Here is a 23,833-nt window from a genome sequence, read left to right on the forward strand (position 1 = left end):
CTGAAACAAATTTCAGTTCCCTTTAGTAAACAACATTTACATCCTGCCATCCCTGCTTAAGAAATAAGAAAGTTGTCACAGAGAAGTAGATTAATACAAGAGGACCACTCAGGGGGCTTCCCTGGTGGCGCATTGGTTGAGAATCTGCCTGCCAATTCAGGAGACACGGGTTCGAGCCCTGGTCTGGGAGGATCCCACATGCCGCGGAGCAACTAGGCCCATGAGCCACAATTACTTAGCCTGCGCGTCTGGAGCCTGTGCTCCGCAACAAGAGAGGCCGCGATAATGAGAGGCCCGCGCACCGCGATGAAGAGTGGCCCCCACTTGCCGCAGCTGGAGAGAGCCCTCACACAGAGGCGAAGACCCAACACAGCCATAAATAAATAAATAAATAAATATTAAAAAAAAAAAAGAGGACCACTCAGAACATAAATTTTGGAACTCAGCCCAGGTTCTAAAATGGTCTTGCTTGAGATCTGCAATCTGCTTGTGCTTAAAATTCACATGTTCTATAATCTAAGAAGCTAGTGGGGCAAGTAGGAGGGGGTCACTCTCAATGAAAGTATTTATTTTGTTAACAATAGAAGATGAACTTTTGAAATGGTTAGATTAATGGATATAAAGAAAACTCTGTGAGTTGCTGAAGGGAGCTGTTAGATTGTGTTCTAGGTAAATCCAGGTCTACCATCATAGCTGTCTCATTGGCATAAGCCATTGTAGAGAGGCAAACTAATTTTTATCATTGTTCATCCAAATAATATATGTAGAATGATTATCTTGTTAGCAGTTGTCAGCTTCTCAAGTAAGAAGGAAAAGTGACATTTTCTAAATAATAAATAATAGAAGATCCAGAGTAAGTTGGATCAAAGTTTTTTATTGACTGTTTTTCTTCCTTACAGAGTATCCAAAATCATCAATTAGTTTCCAACTTCCTTTCACTGACCTGAGTGAGATAGTGGAAAGGTATAAATTTGAAATTTCAGTTCAGCTCAGTATTGAGTAAATGAACTCTGTCCATTCATTCCTGTATCTCATCTCCCGATTAAATTAAAGGGAGATGAGAATGGCATATCAAAGCCAGCCTTAGTGCTTTTCTAATCCCATTACCCACATTGCTATCAGGAGCACAACAAAGGCCATACTGTAAAACAAATGTTGGTGATTACTGAACTAATTTAATAGCATAAATTATGTCTTGACTAAAAAACATTAAAGAAAATACAGACCACATTCTGACTAGTATTTGTGTTATTATAATTGATTTATCTGGAGCATGGCTCAATCTGTTTAGTTTAGTGTTTCAGGACAAAGAGAGGACCATTTAGCCATGACAAATACCAGGAAAAAGAGTCCATTGTTTTGTTCCTTATTGTTATCCAAAAAGTGCTACCATTGAGAGAAAACCAATCTGACAGAGTTCTAATAAAGATTGTCCTAGGCAGAACAGCTTTCTATACTCTCCCCCTCTGATGTATCTTTAGAGGTCAACCTGACTACTGTCTATGGGACTTTTAAGGGATCATGCTACTTATCACTTCGATTCTTTACTGTGTTACTTTTTATTACCCTTTACAGTAAGCCATTGATTTTCAATTAAAGGTTTTTTCTTCTTTATTTACCAAGAAGAAAATAGAGCTGTGGGGAGAAAAAGACATTAATTAAAATTAGTACGCTGTAAACTTGAAACTAGTTTTAATACACTTTTATGCAGGACAAGAAACATATTAAGTATTTATGTATGTTTGTGGCTTTATTTGCAATTAGCCAGTGTTCATAATGCTATCTTGCATTGTCATGGTAAACTAAGAATGGAGGCTAGTGTTTCCAGTAAGATGGAAAGAGTGATGGAGACGGCTCATGCCTTGATTATTTTTACTTATCTCTAGGTCATTGTTCTCTAGCGAGTTGCAAAATGTACAGTAACCCTTATGTTGGCAAAAAGAGTGTTGAAGCAGGGGGAGAAGAAGGGTGAGAGTGAGATAAAAGTACACCATTTCAAAACTCACCAGAAGGAAGTTAGAACATAAAACATGTGCCACAAAATCCTGCACACACAGCAGAAGAAAGCCCAAATTTTGATTCTCAGCTTCTTAGTTGCCAAAGTGGAGACCATCAGTTACTTGATTCATAGCCCCAGATGAAAAATTCTTGAATTGCCTGGAGTTGGAGATTTTTTTTCATGATTCTTAGTGAAGAGGATACTTCATGATGTAATAAAAATGTATCCTCAACACACTCCTTAAAATAAACATGGTGATAAGTTTCATATAACTGTTTCACATAATTAACCTTTCAAAAAATGACAGATAATTATAAATATTTTAATAAATATAAAAGAAGGAAGATAAAAGGAAAAGCTGCAAGAGCAAATCTTGGTATAGATATAAATGTAAATATATACACCAGATATATATATATATATATATATATATATATATATATATATACACACACACACACAAAATAATACACATAGATATAACATTTTACCAAACCTCCACTTTTGTACACAACACTTTCACTGTCTTTATAATTCATTATCTTTGCATTATACTAAATACTCTTCTAAGCAATAAATAAAGTTTCTGAATAATATTTAAACAAACAAAAAAACCCACAAAATTCACCAGAAGGTAAGTGAGGAAATATGTTTTAACATTTATTCTAACAATAGCAGCAATACCCATGCCATATTTTTTCAGGATGAATTTATCCCATTCCCCAAGCCCAGCCACCACGTAGTCATTTTTCTTAGAGGCAAATAAACATAGTCCTACAATAATTCTAGCTGTAATTACTAGCTGTAATTAGGATGCTGTACAAACACGATTTGTGGAATATCATTAAAACATTTTTATTTCCTACTATTTCTTTAACCTTCAATAAGATGAAAAATTGGGTACTTCCAAGACTTTTCTGCCCTCTCTTAACTGGTATAAATCCTTGAAATTACTTAGAATGTCTAATTCTATGTAGAAGTCAGAGCTTCAACTTCATTCAGTGTTGCACTTAATCCCCTCTAATAGCTAAGGCCTCTGGAAGCGACAACTTGCAGTTTGGTAAGGGAGATTTGTTTCTTCTTTCTTTCCCCACTCCTCACATCTCAGTTTGCTAACTGGTTTCTGATCTCTCCAGAATCAAAGTGGAGGTAGGAGAGTGAGGGGCTAGAGCTGGGAAGGAAAAGGAGCCAGGAAAGCTCCTACTTAATTAGTACTGTCAGTTGTCTTTATGCTTTCTGGGCCTGCCTGATGTTTATTAAAGTTATTCTGTATACACTGTTAGAGGGATTTGCAAATTGCAAAAAATGTTCCTATACCCTTAGAGAGTTTATAACTTAATTTAGAAAAGAAGGCCTGATAGCCTAATTGGGAAAATAAGACATCCAAAGAAATGAATCAGATGAGGCTGTGTTTTGTTTTATCTACCAACACTGCCCAAACATAGGTTTATAAAATGATGAAGCAACTTAACACTATCTCACTACTGTTCCTTGCCTCATTCTTAATACAATCATGAAAGTTCTGCTTTGTTCTTTTCCTCCAATTTTCTCTCCTCACCCATGTGGTCCAAGTTAAGGATTTAGATGGTACATTGCTCTGCAAAATAATTTGAGTGGGAAGATAGTCATAGTGTGTAAAGAAGGCTAAAATTACCTATAAGATTTCACAGATGAAATTAAAATTGGAATGCAGTTGAGTTCTAAAAACTGGAAACAATTTAGTTAGACAGAGGCAAAGGTAGGGACACTACAATCAAAAGGAAAAATATGGAAACAAGAATGAGCATGGTGCATTGGTATAACAATTAAGAAACTGGCTGGCTGAAGCATGAAGTTCTGGTTGGGAATAAATTTAATTGATTTAGAAAAAATTTAATGAACATCTACTATGTTCCAGACACAAGATTTAGGTGAAAGAGATACAAAGAGCATAAAGACATAGTCCTTGCCCCTTGGACCTCAACTCTTATGTTATAACAGCCTCAGTTTCCCCATCTCAAAATGAAGGGACTGGACTATAGATGTTGTTTAAGGTAATATCCAACCTATATATTCTCTGATTCAGCTTTAAAAAATCAACCTAGGCAAATGTGTATAACTTATGCCACATTTATAACTTTACACTTTAAAGGTACATATCAAATTGAAATATTTACCAGGAATAAAATACACATTTGGTACCAGCATGGATATGGATTTTTATCTATAGGTCTTCTCAAGTCATTAAGATTGTAAGAGATTTTGCTCTTTAACCATTTAAATCACTGTATTTTTCCATGACCCTTTGACCTCAAAACAAAGTTAGACTTAATCATTTTACATATTCTTTGGAAAAGTTTGAGAATTTAGTTTATGTCCCCATACTCATCAGCAATAAATATCTATGTAGCTCTACTATATACTTAGAATTGTGCTAAATGATGGGGATTCTGATAGGTAAGTAGGTGGCTTATCAGCTCTTATTTTAATTTTTTTTTTTTTTACTTAAAGTTTTCATTTCCTTTCTTAACTCTTACTGACATTTTAGAATCAAATTCTATGTTAATTTCTAATTTTATCTGTTAAAAGATAAAATTCAACAGAGTAAATTGTAAAGATTTTATTGGCTTTATTCTTTGTGAGACATTAGACAAAGTCATCCTAAGAATTTTTTTTTCACTGACAAATTTTATAACGTAGATAACATGAACTTATTTGACTAATAAACCTAGGAAGAATAAAAGTTGTATGTATGAATTATTTTTAATGTTGACAACTCTAAAGACATGTCTATTTTAATTACATTAACAAACCTAAGCTACTTTTAATACTGAATATTTTCCCAGGCCACATGAACTCGAAAAGCACTTGGGTTACTTTCTATTATATTTCCGAGAATTTTAGGACTACTTAATTCATATAAGCTCTTAATTTTCTTTGAGCCAATTTAAACAGAGCTCTCTTATAAATTACTTTGGCAATACCATCTAGAGGCAGAAAAATACTGCACATTTACAACATGCATATGCAGACACACAAAAACAAACAAACACAAGTGAAGATCTTATAGCTTTTATTTTAATGTTTTCAGCAATGATAGGGGTATCTGCTCAAATGGCTAAAGCTTTTTTTTAAACTATTATCTGTGAGAAGACACTTAAGATTTGTATGTAACCTTGACAAGTAATCTTATGGAAGCTGTGGACTAGATTTGAGGCAAGGGAACTTCTCTAGCAGTTTATATTTTTAAAAATCCTCCCCTCTTTTAGTATTAAGAATCGAGGATGGTAAAGATAGGTGGATTTTGAATTGTTTCTAGAGCAGCATTTCTGGTTTTGTAAAGATTTATAAGATAAGGGCATTTGCTTTTAATTCCTCAAAGAGTTGATTTGCAGCCTAAATGTTATCAAGGGTCTGGTCCATTCATCCCACCACATCTCTTCAATTTGCTTTTTTTACAACAGTAGGACGATTTACAACTAAGATGGAAATCAAAAGATTTCTATGCTCTGGACATAAAGCTGTTTGTCTTTAGAATGTTTTAGTAAATCCTTTCACAAAGGCTTCAGAAGATTTTTCTTTCCCTCTAGATGCATAGTTTTATTTTAGCTTGAGAGAGAAAGCCTAAAAATAAATCCTATAAGGCTTTGAATATCAACTTCCAATCTGGCCAACTTCTGCCCACAGAGCTACTTAAAAAAAAATCCTTTCAAATATCTTGTCAGGTTTCAGCCAGGACAAACAGTAAATACTCCTGGCAGTATTGAACAACCCCTTGGACTCAAGAGGTGTTCCCAAAGTGGGTGCAAATTATATATTATTTTCCTCTCTCTACTGGGTACTAAAAGAGATCTGGGATAGCTGAATCTGGTAAGAATTCTCACACTTAGCCAGCTTTTGCCAGTTTTCCCAGGATTCCATCTGCAGGCTCTGAGTGAGGTTTATAGCAGACAGTGTGGTTCCATTATATACCAGAATTTGGCAAAATTTTCCATTAATTTTAATTTCAGTTCCCCCTAGCTGATTAAGTTAATATTGTAGCAGTTTACCAGAAAATCCCTGAGTCCCATAATATGGGGGCCCTCCTTCAAAGGTAGATATGGAGGTTTCTGTAAGGTTACTAACTTGGTGGACTTTTGCTTATGGTCATGTAATCTCTTCATAGTGGAAAGATAATTCAGGCAGAGGATTACTAGAATGAGTACTCAAGTAAAGGATGATAAGGAGTAGTAGTGTTATGTCAGTCAATTTTTTTTTTTAGGTACTTCTTTTGTCTTTAAGTTTTTATTAGATTTTTCAAATGATTCTTTCAATGAAACCATTCTGGAATTTTGAAGCCTTTTGGAATACTTATTAAAATAAATATGCCATTCTGTTTGTTTCATTTTGGAGCCCTTGCTTTCAAGTGCACTTCTTAAATGATCTTATCTAATTGCAATGTTCCTCATAATGGCCGTTGTAATCCTCTTGAGGACTGGCAGAAGTTTGGTAGGACCCTAGCTGTGAGTGTATTTCAGTGCACATTCCTGTCCAGCCATATCTAACTGCAAACAGGGTGTAACCCACATTTGTGTCTGGCCATAATTTGGAGCACCCAACTTGGCAGTTACAAGACCAAGTTCTCAGGACACAAATCAAACTTAGTAAGATTTTGCCATTTTCATAAATTCTTATAGCTTCCAAGATCACAGTTTTTAAATATAAAAGAATCAGGTGTGCTGAAAAGTGGCGTGCTGAACTCTGGAATTTAAGGATCCCTTTTTTGGCTAAGCCTTTGGGTCTCTTAGAGCCAAAGCAATGACTAAGAGGGATATGCTGCTGGGTTAGGATGGTGTGATGTTTTACAATGTACCTAGTTGCATGGAAATTTTCTCGAGGTTGGTGGGTGACCTAGTGTCACTGTAACCTATTCCATGACCAACTTATTCTAACAAGGGATTCTTAGAGTTAGGTGCTGTACTCTCTAACAGCTCTTAAGTACTCAATCTATGCCCGCCAATGTTGTGGCTTTTAGCTTCTGAGATTCCCATTAGCAATAGCCTTTACCTACACAAAACAGGACAAATAAGCATGTGCATATTAACATACTGGCAGTAACCAAAGAGATGTTACTGTGGACTGGCCAATAGAAGGCCTTCTGTGAACTACCAATAATTCCTAAGGTAGAACTGGGGACTGGGGAAGGGACTGAACCAGCAGACCACAACAAATGGGGAATGTGGACTGGAATAAACTGCTTGTTCAGCTTTAAAACAAAATTTTATTCACCCAATGCCTCACACTGGACCTGGTCCAGCTTAAGCCATACCCATTCCGACTTCGGCTAGTAACCACCAGCAGTTCCCAACGTGGAATATGAGTAGGGATTCTAAACAAATGGGAACTATGGCCTAAACCTAGGGCTACGGACTCAGACTCTGGGTGGAACTGTCTACAAGCTACAAGTTGACTTGCTAACCCCTGAACTGGAAAGGCAATTATATCGGAAGCTCTAAACAAAGAGAGCAAAGCTCAGACCGAGAGGAAATTACCCATGGTCCTTGGAAATGGTGAGAAAGACAGAGAACTCAAAGGGCTTTTGGGTACCATGACTGTGTTTCTCTTGTTCCCAAAGTTCTTGGAAGTCTCCTTCAGATTCTGATACTGTCACGAAATCTGTTAAAAAACAAAATTCAACTGAGTAAATTTGAAAGATTATATTGGCTTTATTCAATGATTCATGAATAGGACAGTATCCCATCTAGCTAATAGAAAAGAGCACCAAAGAACTGTACAAAATGAAAGACATTTATAGACAGAAGGGGGTGGGACACGGAAGCTACTAGCAAAGAGTGGATTGTTTCAGGCAAGATATTCTTCCTTTGGAGGATGGCAGGGTTCTATAAGGCAGATTACCTCACTAGTGCTGACCAAGTAACTCTAGATTAACTGGTTTAACATTCCACTCCTGGGAGAGATTAAAACCATAATTAAGTTAGGTATTAATTCTCAGTTTGGTGTTGTGGGCCTAGCACGAGTGACTTCATTTTAAGCCTATTGTAGCTTTCTTAACATATCAAAATATTAAAATTTACACAGTTCAAATTTTCTTTAGAGAGTTTGCCATATTTAAAGGAAATGACAATATGGTCTCTGAAAACGTATATACAGAAATATAAAAAATCCCTGCCAAATGTGCATTTGAAATAAATCCATAGTAAATAGATATTTATGGAGATCAGGATAAGTAAATTTAATATTTATCCTGTTTCTATGTGGGTGGGATTCCGGGTGATAGTTAATATCTTCTTAGGCTCCTCTGCTTTTTCTAAAATTTCCATGAATATATATATATATTTTTTTTCAAAAATAAATTAACATTTAAAATCTGTTTTTACTTCTCACTCATCTGCACTTTGCCTATAACACAATTGAGAGGACCTAAAAGATTAAGTCCAGTTTTATGCTTTGATAATGCACAGTTGACTCACTCTGGAAACATATAAATATATTTTTCAACTTGTTGGTGAGTCATGTAGTATCTCCCCCTGAATATAAATAGGAATATATATATATATATATATATATATATATATATATATATATATATGTATATTCATTTTTTGAAAACTGAGGATTATGGCAATTACACATTAGAACTGAGATAATGATGCTGATATGAGTTTCATACATTTTTTTTCTTTGTTTCTTCTTTTCTAGTGCAAGGGTGTGACTAAAATCTGTCATTACATAATTGCTCTGCCACCTGATCTTACAGAACCAGAAACACAAATTCCAGAATTTATTACCTCTGAAGAGAAGTCACCTAATGTGCAAGTGGTAAGCAATTTTTTAAAAAGATTTATCTTTAATAGAAAGCATTTAGTAAAGATTTGTAAATATCAATCAAATCCTCTCTGATTTAACACAGAAATCATTTATCGGTTTTTTGGTTTCCTTCCAATGTTTCTCAATGTACAGTTGACGCTTGAACAACACCAGAATTGGGGTACCAACCCTCCACACAGTAGAAAACCCACATATAGCTTTACAGTCTGTCCTCTATATGTTCAATTCCACATTCACAGATTCAACCAACCATGGATAGTGTAGTACTTATTTACACAAAAACATTTGCATATAAGTGGACCTGTGCAGTTCAAACCCATGTTCAAGGGTCAACTGTATACAGTATATAAGATGATGTGATCACATCTTGCTTTTCCATATAGTCATTATATTAATTTTAAGTGACTGCATTATATACCATTGAATTTATATACCATGACTTATTTAATCATTCAATTATAGTTGGATTATTTAGATTGCCACCAGTTTCCAGGTGTTAAAAGTAAAACTGACATAATGATCTTTTTAAGTATAATGTATTTTTAACCATTCAAATAATTTATTTGAATATATTTCTATGATTCTGATTATGGTAACAGAATATACAGTTGTTTTAGGATTAATCATAATATGAAATTACCTACCAGAAGAATTCTACCAAATTAAACCCTGTATTTTCACAGTATTGGATTTTATCTCTTTTCCTTACCCTTCCTAGAAGTGTAAAATCAAACCTCACTTTTGTTTTAGTATGGTTTTAATTGCTTGGGCATTTTTCTTATATGCTATATGTTTCTCCTACTTTCTCCATTTCTTTATTATTTAAATTAATTTTTCTAACTTGAAAGTACCTGTTCATTATTATAAAATATAAAAAAATAGAAAAACATTTAATTGTTTTAACCATTAATAATATATGTATATTTTCTTCCAGTGTTTCTTCTACTCATATTTTACTTATATAATTTGACATATACACATATAAAACTTGATCATATGAGCATATCATAATTTACTTGATATCTTTTTCATTGCTGGCATTAAAATTACTTATATTTCTTGCTATGTTACTATTACATATACTGCTTTGACATACATAATTGTGCATCTTTGTGCATAAAGCTCTTCTTCACGCTTAGTTGCTGAGGCATGCAATTACTGGTCCAAGGGTTATGAACAGTTTTAAGTTTCTAATATGTATTGAAAATTTGCCTCTCTAAAGGATTGTGTCAGTTTACACTTCTATCAGCAACATACATGCATAACCATTTCATTATGCTTTTACTATTTAAACAAATAGAATTATCCAGGTAAGAAATAGTCATAATCATAATCCTAGTCATATCTTGTTTCTTTTACAATTAATGAGGTTAAATGCTTTCCATTATATTTATTAGCCATTTTTATTTCCTTTTAGCTGAATTGCCTGTTCATAACCCTTATCTACTTAACCACTGGGATCTTAGTGGTAATTTATGTGCATTTTATATTACTTATATGCGTATGTCCCAAATTTATTGTAAAGATTTGCATGATGAATTGAGATATGGAATTTTTAAGTTCAGAAATAAGAAGCTTAGTAAAGTTAGTTTGCATATTTTAAGTGCATTATCTTGGCCCACTTACAATATGATTGCATCTGTCATAGTATTTAGTGAGTTTCCAGTACTTTTAAAAAGTGATTAGTTATGACTTAAATCTCCTTAAACCAAAGGCAAAATAACTTCAGATTTGCTCCAACAGAAGAAATGATTTAGTATGAATTTTTTAAAGCTATCATTTGAAGTGATACTTCAAATGTCATGCTTGTATTTTCAGAATCATTTTTATCTATTGTCTTACTTTATTGTTATCCATGTAAACAAAACAAAATCATTATTATGGTTGAATGGAAAACCTTATCATAGCATAACAATTTAATGAAAGAAAGAGAGTAGAGATTTTTAATACAGAATTGTTTGGCTTGAAATAGCTAATTACCTGAAAAAAAAGGAATAGGCCTTTGGAATGGAAGCTGTTATCTTATTGTTCAGTTGGATCAAGGATGTCATTAAACTGTAAACTGCATGCAAAAAGAATATGACATTATATGCTGATGGTGAGGTACACAAAGTAATGATCTAGAATATTAAATAATAATTTGGCTCTCAGTTGTAGAATCAGATAGAATTTTAACTTTATTATGCAAACTATACAAATCCAAAACATGTTAGGAAATAAATTTCATAAACGAAGAAGTAAATAAATTGGAACAACAGTAGAAATTAGTATAAGGGTTAAATAGCTTTTTTTGAAATCCCTGCTTTACCACTAATGGCCTAGATATGAACTTGAACAAGTCATATTTCCTTTGTAAACCTCACTTTCTGCTCTGTAAATTGCAGGGTTTGGGTGAATGATGACTGAGGTCACATATAGCTATGTGAATCTAATATAGTTCCACAGGCCCACAATTTTATATTTCCCATAGTGGCCTTGTAAAAAAATCATTAACTAGTACACATATTCTGTCTAATGATTAATTAATTCCTAACATGGAAATGGATTAAATATTATTGACTTTTATCAAAAAAATTTTGGGAACTATAAACTATACATTCTGATGTATTGGGGACAGAGGGAGGATATTAGGAGTTTGAAGGATATGTAGTCAAGTTCTTCCAGCTGACTATTGGTGAGGCACACTTAGCAGGGTAAGAACCAGGTTTTGAAGAGCCTGAACCTTATACAGTTTGAGGGTGCCTCTTTAAAAATAAACGCAAAATAAAATACAAATAGAAATTTGGAATGAGAAAAATCACAACAAATTATAAATTTTAAAATCTGATAAATATTACAAATGTAAAATACTCTCAGTGCCTTGGAAGGGGCCTGTACAAGTGAGGGGTCCTACAACTTAAGCTTCATTGGCTTCACGGTAAATCTGTCTCTGGGATTAGGCATGTTTTTTCTTCTGCATACTTTTCTCTGGCTCCACTCCTTATCTTTAGCAGTTCTAACTCCATGGACACAAGTAACGTGAAAGAAGAAAACAGCATTGGAGGTCAAACAATAAATACTATATAGATATGGCTTTTGTGTCAGCAAGGAATGTACAAAGCCAGTATGCTTCCCTCCGTGTCAACTGCCTGAAATATTCTTGTCATATTGCTTTCATTTAGATGGCTAAAAAACCTACCCACAAAAGTGGGCCTCTACCAACCACAAATAGAATAACCAATAATTTTCCTATCCAGGACCATTATTTCATGCCCAGGGAAGTGTACTGGCACATTGGCATCATCTTTACCAACATCTCATCACACTCATCTTTCATCTAAGATGCCTGGCTCCCTATGCTTTTCGTGCACTTGGCGTGTGGATAATTATGATCATTGATTTGATTAAGGATTGTGACGACCCAAATGTTTTCATTGTCATAGCCCATAAATTCTTGTACAATCTGAGATTTGTATTATATGCTATGGTTTTTCAATCACAGTTTCCTCTGTTTTTGGCAACCATTTAAAATATAGTCTTTGAAATATTGCAATGCTGTGAGTAGTCAATGATACCATAATCAATTCTGAGATTTATCATGTTTCAGGAAATTGTGACATCTATGTCAACTCTTGGTTATTAGCATCAGCAATCCGAAACAAAAATTAAAAACATAAAATTTCACTGTACCTTTGGAATATAATATACTACATTCTAATTAATAGATGTGGGTATAAAACGATATGCCTTAATGAGGAAACTGACTAACAGTAGAAGAAAGCTATGCAGAATGATGAAATGACAGGAAAAATCAGCTTTAATGCTCTACAAAGGGAGAAAACCAAGAAGTGACTGTAGTTATCTAATTCAATGGAAAATTTATGAAATTTTTTTTAACATTTAAAAATCCAATAGACTACTCTATGGGCTTTCTGTTTTAAAATAAATCAATAGTGGAATCATTTCCAAGTGTAAGAAAAGTCAGAACAGAATCACAAAATACATGTTTGTATGTTGAAATACTGCATGGCTACAAGATATTTTCATTGTAAACATGCATCATCTAAGAGTAGTGTTTTGTGTTCCCAAAATGTATCATTACAAAGCATTCTGAAAATCTTCATTTAGCTCAAAAAAGTGGCTCTGCCCTGTACCCTCAGAAACGAAGTTTCAGATTCTATCCATTCAAAGAACTATGCTACAAAATTGTCCAGCTAAAATGGTTCACCTCTGCTCAGGAGGAGAAGCCTAGAACTATTTGGCTGACTTCTTGTTCCATTCAAGTGGCAAAATCCAGGAGATAAAAACCAAGAGCTTACAACCATACACTAGGCTTGCTGTGTGTTCTTGACAGACATTTCTGCAGTAACCCTTTGACCAATGACCCTAATAGGCTTCCAGCAGTAGCTAGTCTGTGTGAGATAGCTGTGCTAAATTACAGTCACCATGAAGAGGCTTTACAATATTTCAGATTTAAAGAAGGAAGTATAGATTTGGAACTCACAAAGTACCTGCCTGTCTTTTTGCTTCCCTTCTTTCTTCCATTCCATCTCACTTTCCCTCCACCCTCTTTCTCATTTGCTTCAAGTGTGATATGATCAGTTACTTGTCTACTCACAGCCTTCCTCCATGAATATTTCCCTCAGTGCTATGGGAATGCGTCAGTAAATGCCAGTTCTATGAATGAAAATTTAAAGGTTGTCCATCATCCTAAACATAAACCTTAGAAGACACAATATCATACATTTTGTTCTTTTGAATAAGAAAAGATTATTTCAAATTTAGTATGTTTTATTCAATTTTTAAATATCTGCCTGTGTATAAATAGCCAATATTTGTACCACCTCATAGTTTACTTTCACATTTATCATTTATTTTGAAATGCATACCATCATCTCATTTGGTGCTCAAAATGACTGTGTGATAGGGCAGGAACTATTTTCATACTCATTTTAAAAAATAAGAAATTGAGGCTCAGGTAACTTTATACCACTCTCTATCCCTGCTTGTCACTGCTATCTATCAAGTTCACTTGGATTGTCAATATCATTTATTTAATCATCTGTGGTCGGCTGTCGTCTCAGAAACTAAACCAAAATATCACCACTGCCAAAAAAGTTTCCCTATCCAACCCCAGCCTTACCTTCAATCTCAGCTTATGGCCTCACCACCCCCTTCAGCAAAAATATTGGGCCAATCAGTTATGAACTTCCTGGGAATACCTTCGATAATGGTGGACTTTGTATTTTGTGTCAAACTTTTGGCTGAAAACAAACAGAAAAGCTTGACAATGTTTTTAAAAATTTAAAGTCTTTAGAGAACTAAAAATCAGTGGAAAATTAAAAAGATGAGACCAAGATCTGGAAGAAGAAAACCTAGACTGTAAAGCAATGAAAGTCAGAAGAAAATGGATTTCTGTTTTCAAAAGGTGAACTGAAAGTGCTGAAAAAAAATTGACAACTTAGAATTCAATTTTCCATAAAAGTATTCTTCAAAAATGAAAGTGAAATTAAGACTTTTTGGACAAACAGAACTGAGAATTTGTTACCATCAAATTTGTTACTCCCAGCTGAATGTTGTTCTGTGGTGGAAGAAAATGATCCCAGATGGAAGCTCAAGGATGCAGGAAAGAATGAAGAGCAACAAAAATGGTAAATATGTATGTAAATATGAATGATTATTGACTGGGTAAAATAATAATAGTTGCAATAATATGGAGTTTTAAATATCTAAAATTTAAACTTGCTACAATAGTAGCAAAAAAGGAGGGAGGAGGGTAAATAAAGTATTGTAAGGTCCCTGCACTATCCAAGAAGTGAAAATTTACTTTGATAAGGCATGGATGCTTGTAGTAACCACCAAAAGAATAATAAAATAATGTATAACTATCAGCAATAGAGGGGAAAATGGGGAGTAATAGTCCAAAAGAAAGCAAGAAAGGAGAAGCAAAGGGAACAAAATATAGGCAGGAAAAATGGAAATCAACTAGTAACGTGGTAGGTTTAAACCCAAATATATCAGTGATAATATTCAATGTAAACAAACTAAATCTCAAGTATAGGCTGCTTACAAAGGCATGCCTAAAATATAAAAATATGGATTGTTTCAAAGTAAAATGATGGAAAAATATATAACATGCAAACAATTACCAAAACAAATTTGGAATATTAGCGTAAGTAGATTTTAAGGTTAAAAAGCATTACTAGAGATAAAAATGAATATTTCACAAGATAAAACGTTATTTTTCTCAGAAAGGTAAAACAGTTTTAAATTTGTATGCATATAATTATAACATAGCCTCAAAATAAACAAAGCAGAAGGTGTGAAACTCTTCACCTTCCAGCACTCCCACCTTCAAAATGATTCTTATCCACAGGCAAACTTATTTCCTCCCCTCCAGGTGCAGAGAAGGACATGTTTCTCCTTATTCTAAATATGGCCCCTTATATTTTCATGTCCTTCTGCACCTTGTTTCCTTTCATTTTCACTTACCTCTTAACTTTCCTCCTCATCTGCTCTTTCACTCAATCTACAGTCACACACAAATCTCGCCTATCCCCTCTCCCCACAAAATAGTCCTTGATTCTGCATCTTCCTTTAGCTATTTCATTTCCTTTCTCCTTCACTGATAAACCAAGATTCCTAAAAGGACAATAAATTTTATGAATCCCTTACCCCCTCTTCACTACTCAATTTGTAGAAACCAACCTTCTGCCCCCATTCCTCTAATGAAACTTCAATTCTCATCTTACTTTATTTATCTGAAACATTTCACAAAATCGAGTGCTGCTTCTTTGAAACTCTTTCTTTCACTATCTCTTTTTTTCTTTTTGGACCAGAGGGTGCTTTTTAATGATAAAATCATTCTATCTTTTTCTTGTTATTTACAGAACTGAATAAAAAAGCCTACCTAATTTCCCAAGGTATTATATCACAATATCTGAATTTATGCCTATGTTCAAAATGGCTTCACAAGCTTTTAGAGAAAGACATCAATGTCAGTGGGGGGTATGATTCACTACTTTAATATGTTCTCTTTATGGATTTCAAGACAAACAAAACATATATGATTTCCAGTAAGCAACTGGGTAAATAACAGTTGAAATAAAGTGGCTAAGAGAGAATTTCACCCTACTCTCCATGACTCTGATAAACTCATTGCTGGAAACGATGTTCATTCTGAGGAAAATAAGAAACAAATGAGGAAAAATTTGAGAGATAAGCACAAATAATACTTAAGGATTTCTCTGAGAAAAAAAAAAGAGAAAAAAAACATAGATGAAGTAAAACTAAAACACTTGACCAAACAATAACCAAGCAAATGTGTACATTAAAGACTATGATTTCTTGATAGGCACAAACACCAAAGGGGCAAACAAAGTATTTAGCAGACTGCATGGAATCTTAAAAGGAAATAGCTGAATACCAAATGGTTTTCTAAACAAATGTTTTTTAACATCTTTATTGGAGTAAAATTGCTTTACAGTGTTGTGTTAGTTTCTGCTGTATAACAAAGTGAATCAGTTATATGTATACATATATTCCCATATCCCCTCCTTCTTGTGTCTCCCCCCACCCTCCCTACCCCACCCCACTAGGTGGTCACAAAGCACTGAGCTGATCTCCCTGTGCTATGCAGCTGCTTCCCACTAGCTATCTACTTTATATTTGGTAGTGTATATACGTAAATGCTACTCTTTCACTTTGTCGCAGCTTATACTTCCCCCTCCCATGTCCTCAAGTCCATTCTCAATGTCTGCGTCTTTATTCCTATCCTGTTCCTAGGTTCAACAGAACCTTTTTTGTGTGTGTAGATTCCATATATATGTATTAGCATATGGTATTTGTTTTTCTCTTTCTGACTTACTTCACTCTGTATGACAAACTCTGGGTCCATCCACCTCACTACAAATAACTCAATTTTGTTTCTTTATATGGCTGACTAATATTCCATTGTATATATGTGCCACATCTTCTTTATCCATTCATCTGTGTTGGACACCTAGGTTGCTTCCATGTCCTGGCTATTGTAAGTAGTGCTGCAATGAACATTGTAGTACATGACTCTTTTTGATTTATGGTTTTCTCAGGGTATATGCCCAGTAAGTGGGATTACTGGGTCGGTCATATGATAGTTCTATTTTTAGTTTCTGAAGTAACCTCCATAATGTTCTCCATAGTGGCTGTATCAATTTACATTCCCACCAACAGTGCAAAAGGGTTCCCTGTTCTCCACACCTTCTCCAGCATTTATTGTTTGTAGATTTTTTGGTGATGGCCATTCTGACAGGTGTAAGGTGATAATTCACTGTAGTTTTGACTTGCATTTCTCTAATGATTAGTGATGTTGAGCATCCTTTCATGTGTTTGTTGGCAATCTGTACATCTTCTTCAGAGAAATGTCTATTTAGTTCTTCTGCCCATTTTTGGATTGGGTTGTTTGTTTTTTTGATATTGAGCTGCATGAACTGCTTGTATATTTTGGAGATTAATTTTTTGTCAGTTGCTTTGTTTGTAAATATTTTCTCCCATTCTGAGGGTTGTCTTTTGGTCCTGTTTATGGTTTCCTTTGCTGTGCAAAAGCTTTTAAGTTTAATTAGGTCCCATTTGTTTACTTTTGTTTTTATTTCCTTTTCTCTAGGAGGTGTGTCAAAAAGGATCTTGCTGTGATTTATGTCATAGAGTGTTCTGCCTATGTTTTCCCCTAAGAGTTTTATAGTGTCTGGCCTTACAGTTAGGTCTTTAATCCATTTTCAGTTTACTTTTGTCTATGGTGTTATGTAGTGTTCTAATTTCGTTCTTTTACATGTAGCTGTCCAGTTTTCCCACCACTACTTATTGAACACACTGTCTTTTGTCCATTGTATATTCTTGCCTCCTTTGTCAAAGATAAAATGACCATACATGCGTGGGTTTAATCTCTGGACTTTCTATCCTGTTTCCATTGATCTGTATCTCTTCTTTTGTGCCAGTACAATACTCTCTTCATTACTGTAGCTTTGTAGTATTGTCTGAAGTCAGGAAGCCTGATTCCTCCAGCTCCGATTTTCTTTCTCAAGATTGTTTTGGCTATTCGGGCTCTTTTGTGTTTCCATGCAAATTGTAAAATTTTGTGTTCTAGTTCTGAGAAAAATGCCATTGGTACCTTGATAGGGATTACACTGAATCTGTAGATTTCTTTGGGTAGTATAGTCATTTTCACAATGTTGAGTCATCCAATCCAAGAACATGGTATATCTCTCCATCTGTTTGTATTGTCTTTGATTTATTTCATCAGTGTCTTATAGTTTTCTGCATACAGGTGTTTTGTCTCCTTAGGAAGATTTATTCCTAGATATTTTATTCTTTTTGTTGCAGTGGTAAATGGGAGTGTTTCCTTAATTTCTCTTTCAGATTTTTCATCATTACTGTATAGGAATGCAAGAGATTTCTGTGCATTCATTTTGTATCCTGCTACTTTATCAAATTAATTGATTACCTATAGTAGTTTTCTGGTAGCATCTTTAGGATTCTCTCTATATAGTATCATGTCATCTGCAAACAGAGACAACTTTACTTCTTTTCCAATTTGGATACCTTTTATTTCTTCTTCTTCTCTGACTTCTGTTGCTAAAACTTCCAAAATCATGTTGAATATTAGTGATGAAAGTGGGCAATCTTGTATTGTCCCTGATCTTAGAGGAAATGGTTTCAGTTTTTCACCATTGAGAACGATGTTGGCTGTGGGTTTGTCATATATGGCCTTTATTATGTTGAGTTAGTTTCCCACTAACTCATGCCCACTTTCTATGCCCACTTTCTGGAGAGTTTTTATCATAAATGGGTGTTGAGTTTTGTCAAATGCTTTCTCTACATCTATTGAGATTATCATATGGTTTTTACGCTACAAATTTTTAATATGGTATATCACATTGATTTGCATATATAGAAGAATCCTTGCATTCCTGGGATAAACCCCATTTGATCAAAGTGTATGATCCTTTTAATGTGCTATTGGATTCTGTTTGTTAGTATTTTGTTGAGGACTTTTGCATCTATGTTCATCACTGATATCGGTCTGTAATTTTCTTTTTTTGTGACATTTTTGTCTGGTTTTGGTATTAGGGTGATGATGGCCTTGTAGAATGAGATTGGGAGTGTTCCTCCCTCTGTTATATTTTGGAAGAGTTTGAGAAGGATAAGAGTTAGCTGTTCTCTAAATGTTTCATAGAATTCACCTGTGAAGCCATATCATCCTGGGCTTTTGTTTTTTGGAAGATTTCTAATCACAGTTTCAATTTCAGTGCTTGTGATTGGTCTGTTCATAGCTTCTATTTCTTCCTGGTTCAGTCTTGGAGGGTTGTATTTTTCTAAGAATTTGTCCATTCCTTCCAGGTTATCTATTTTATTGGCATATAGTTGCTTGGAGTAGTCTCTCATGATCATTTGTATTTCTGCAGTGCCAGTTGTTACTTCTTTTTCATTTCCATTTCTGTTGATTTGAGTCTTCTCCCTTTTTTTCTGGACGAGCCTGGCTAATGGTTTATCAATTTTGTTTATCTTCTTAAAGAAACAGCTTTTAGTTTTTTTGATCTTGGCTATCATTTCCTTCATTTCTTTTTCATTTATTTCTGATCTGATCTTTATGATTTCTTTCCTTCTGATAACTTTGGAGTTTCTTTTGTTCTTTCTTTAATTGCTTTAGGGGTAAGGTTAGGTTGTTTATTTGAGATATTTCTTGTTTCTTGAGGTAGGATTGTGCTGCTATAAACTTCCCTCTTAGAACTGCTTTTGCTGCATCCCATAAGTTTTGCCCATCATGTGTTTGTTGTCATTTGTTTCTAGGTATTTTTGGATTTCCTCTTTGATTTCTTCAGTGATCTCTTGGTTATTAAGTAGTGTATTGTTTAGCCTCCATGTGTTTGTATTTTTTACAGATTTTTTCCTGTAATTGATATCTAGTCTCATAGTGTTGTGGTCGGAAAAGATACTTGATATGATATCAATTTTATTAAATTTACCGAGGCTTGATTTGTGACTGAAGATGTGATCTATCCTGGAGAATATTCCTTGAGCACTTGAGAATAAGTTGTATTCTGTTGTTTTTGGATGGAATGTCCTATTAATATCAATTAAGTCTATCTGGTCGAATATGTGTTTTAAATCTCGTGTTTCCTTTTTTATTTTCATTTTGGATGATCTGTCCATTGGTGAAAATATGGTGTTAAAGTCCCCTACTATTATTGTGTTACTGTCGATTTCCCCTTTTAGGGCTGTTAGCATTTGCCTTATGTATTGAGCTGCTCCTGTGTTGGGTGCATAAATATTTATAATTGTTATATCTTCTTGTATTGATCTCTTGATCATTATGTAGTGTCCTTTTTTTCTCTTGTAATAATCATTATTTTAAAGTCTATTTTGTCTGATATGAGAATTGCTACTCCAGCTTTCTTTTGATTTCCATTTGCATGGAATATCTTTTTCCATCCCCTCACTTTCAGTCTGTATATGTCCCTAGGTCTGAAGTGGGTCTCTTATAGACAGCATGTGTATGTTTCTTGTTTTGGTATCCATTCAGCCAGTCTCTGTGTTTTGGTTGGAGCATTTAATCCATTTAAATTTAAGGTTATTATCGATATGTATGTTCCTATTACCGTTTTCTTAATTGTTTTGAGTTAGTTATTGTAAGTCTTTTCCTCCTCTTGTGTTTCCTGCCTAGAGAAGTTCCTTTAGCATTTGTTGTAATGCTGGATTGGTGGTGCTGAATTCTGTTAGCTTTTGCTTGACCGTAAAGCTTTTAATTTCTCCAACAAATCTGAATGACATCCTTGCTGGGTAGAATAATCTTGGTTGTAGGTTTTTCTCTCTCATCACTTTAAATATGTCCTGCCACTCCCTTCTGGCTTGCATAGTTTCTGCTGAAAGATCAGCTGTTAACCTTATGAGGATTCCCTTGTATGTTATTTGTTGTTTTTCCCTTGCTACTTTTAATAGTTTTTCTTTGATTTTAATTTTTGATAGTGTAATTAATATGTGTCCTGGCATATTTCTCCTTGGATTTGTGCTCTATGGGACTCTCTGCACTTCCTGGACTTGATTGACTATATCCTTTCCCATATTAGGGAAGTTTTCAATTATAATCTCTTCAAATATTTTCTCAGTCTCTTTCTTTTTCTCTTCTTCTTCTGGGACCACTATAATTCGAATGTTGGTGCATTTAATATTGTCCCAGAGGTCTCTGAGACTGTCCTCAATTCTTTTCATTCTTTTTTCTTTACTCTGCTCTGTGGCAGTTATTTCTAGTATTTTATCTTCCAGGTCACTTGTCTGTTCTTCTGCCTCAGATATTCTGCTAGTGATTCCTTCTAGAGAATTTTTAATATCATTTATTTTCTTGTTCATCATTGTTTGTTTGCTCTTTCATTCTTCTAGGTCCTTGTTAAACGTTTCTTGTATTTTCTCCGTTCTATTTCCAAGATTTTGAATCATCTTTACTATCATTACTCTGAACTCTTTGTCAGGTAAACTGCCTATTATCTCTTCATTTGTTTGGTCTGGTGGGTTTTTACCTTTCTCCTTCATCTGCTGCATATTTCCTCTGTTTTCTCATTTTGTTTAACTTACTGTTTTGGCATCTCAATTTTGCAGGCTGCACGTTTGTAGTTTCCATTTTTTTGGTGTCTGCTCCAGTGGGTGAGGTTGGTTCAGTGGCTTGTGTAGGCTTCTTGGTGGAGGAAACTGGTGCCTATGTTCTGGTAGTTGGGGCTGTATCTTGTCCTTCTGGTGGGCAGGGCCATGTCCGGTGGTGTGTTTTGGAGTGTCTGTGAACTTAGTATGACTTTAGGCAGCCTTTATGTAATGGGTGGGGTTGTGTTCCTGTCTTGCTAGTTGTTTGGCATGGAGCATCCAGCACTGGAGCTTGCTGGTCATTGGGTGAAGCTGGGTCTTAGTGTTGAGACGAATATCTCTGGGAGATCTCTCACTGATTGATATTACATGGGGCCAGGAGTTTTCTCATGGTCCAATGTCCTGGACTCGCCCACCCCCTCGGAGGCTCAGGCATGACACTTGGCCAGAGCACCAAGACCCTGAAAGCCACACTGCTCAGAAGAAAAGGAAGAAAGAAAACAAAACAAAACAAAACAAAAACCCCCCAAAAAAACAAAAACAGAAAAACGGACATGCAGGACCCTAGGAAAAATGGTAAAAGCAAACCTATATAGACAACATCACACAAAGAAGCATATACATACACACTCACAAGAAGAGAAAAATGAGAAAAAAAAAATATATATATATAAAGGAAGAGAGCAACCAAACCAATAAACAAATCCACCAATGGTAATAAGCACCAAATACTAAACTAAGACAAGCATAAAACCAGAAACAAATTAGACACAGACAGCAACCCCAAGTCCCCAGTTGCTCCCAAAGTCCACTGCCTCAATTTTGGGAACATTTATTGTCTATTCAGGTATTCTTCAGATGCAGGGTTTATCAAAGTAATTGTGGGGATTTGATCTGCTGCTCCTGTGACTGCACAGAGAAATTTCCCTTTCTCTTCTTTGTTCACACAGCTCCTCAGGTTCAGCTTCAGTTTTCGCTCCACCTCTGCATGTAGTCCTCCCTCAGGCATCTGTTACCTGCCCAGACAGGAGGATGTTAAAGCAGCAGCTGATTAGTTCTCTCTTGCTCACTCAGGCCAGGGGAAGGGAGGGGTATGGTAGTCATAACTGGAACGTGTGGCGAGCCTGAAGCAGCAGAGGCTGGTGTGACGCTGCAACATCCTGAGGCACACCGTGTCTTTTCCCGGGGAAGCTGTCCCTGGATCACGGGTCTCTGGCAGTGACGTGCTGCACAGGCTCCCGGGGTGGTGTGCATAGTGACCTGCACTTGCACACAGGATTTTTGGTGGCAGCAGCAGCAGCATTAGCAGTTCCTGCCCTTCTCTGGGGTCTGAGCTGATAGCCGTGGCTCACACCCATCTCTGGAGCTCATTTAGGGGGTGCTCTGCCTTATGTGGGCACACTGGGAAGGAATCCCCTCTCCTCGTGCACCCCAAAACAAAGGTATCTTGCCTCTCTGGCAGGTCCAGACTTTTTCCTGGACTCCCTCCCATCTAGCTGTGGCGCACTATCCCCCTTCAGGCTGTCTTCATGCAGCCAACCCCAGTCCTCTCCCTGGGGTCTGACCTCCAAAGCCTGAGCCTCAGCTCCCAGCCCCCACCTGCCCTGGCAGGTGAGCAGACAAGCCTCTCAGTGTGGTCAGTGCTGGTTGGCACCAATCCTCTGTGTGGGAATCTCTCCGCTTTGCCCTCTGCACCCCTTTTGCTGCACTCTCCTTCTTGACTGTGAAGCTTCCCCCCTGCCCACCCCCTGTTCCTGCCAGTGAAGGGGCTCCGTAGTGTGTGGAAACTTTTCCTCTTTCACAGCTCCCTCCCAGAGGTGTGGGTCCCATCCCTATTCTTTTGTCTCTGTTTTTTCTGTTTTCTTTTGCCCTACCCAGGTACTTGCCTTTTGGGAAGTCTGAGGTCTTCTGTCAGCATTCAGTATGTGTTCTGTAGGAGTTGTTCCACATGTAGATGCATTTTTGGTGTATTTATGGGGAGGAAGGTGATCTCCATGTCTTACCCCTCTGCCATCTTGAAGGTCTCTCTTTCACTATCTTTTGTGACACCATACTCTCTGTATTCTTCTCCCAATTATATGGCCAATTTTCTCAGTCTCAGTCTTTGATTGCATTCAGTTTTTTTATTCCATAAATGTTACTTTTTTCCCATACTATGTCCGAGAATTTTTGTTTTTCTTGGCTCCCTCTGCCTCACTGTTACCCAAGGTACTTTTTTACTACATACATCAGAATTACTTAGAGGTACTTGTTAAAAATGCAGATTCCTGAACTGCATCTCCACACCTTCTGTATCAGAATTCACAGGGATGGGGCTCAAGAATGTTCAATTTTTAACAAACTGTCAGTAATTTTGATGCAGGCCAATGTTTGAGAATCACTGTCTTTCCCTTTACCTAAGGAAATTCCCCATGGTTTTTAACTATTATTCATATGCTGATA

At 35.7% G+C, this 23,833-nt stretch overlaps 1 long non-coding RNA gene across 1 annotated transcript in view; it reads left to right on the top strand.

Moving 5' to 3' along the window:
* Window positions 1-11,097, top strand: part of LOC309620775 — a 164,085-nt gene extending 152,988 nt beyond the window's left edge. The window contains exon 4 of the long non-coding RNA XR_014239616.1: window positions 8,678-11,097. This is a non-coding gene — a long non-coding RNA (uncharacterized lncRNA). The remainder of the gene's footprint in view (window positions 1-8,677) is intronic.
* Window positions 11,098-23,833: the final 12,736 nt, after the last annotated feature.

Source organism: Balaenoptera borealis (genome assembly GCF_965194805.1).
Source record: "Balaenoptera borealis genome assembly, chromosome: X".
NCBI classification, from domain to species: domain Eukaryota; kingdom Metazoa; phylum Chordata; class Mammalia; order Artiodactyla; family Balaenopteridae; genus Balaenoptera; species Balaenoptera borealis.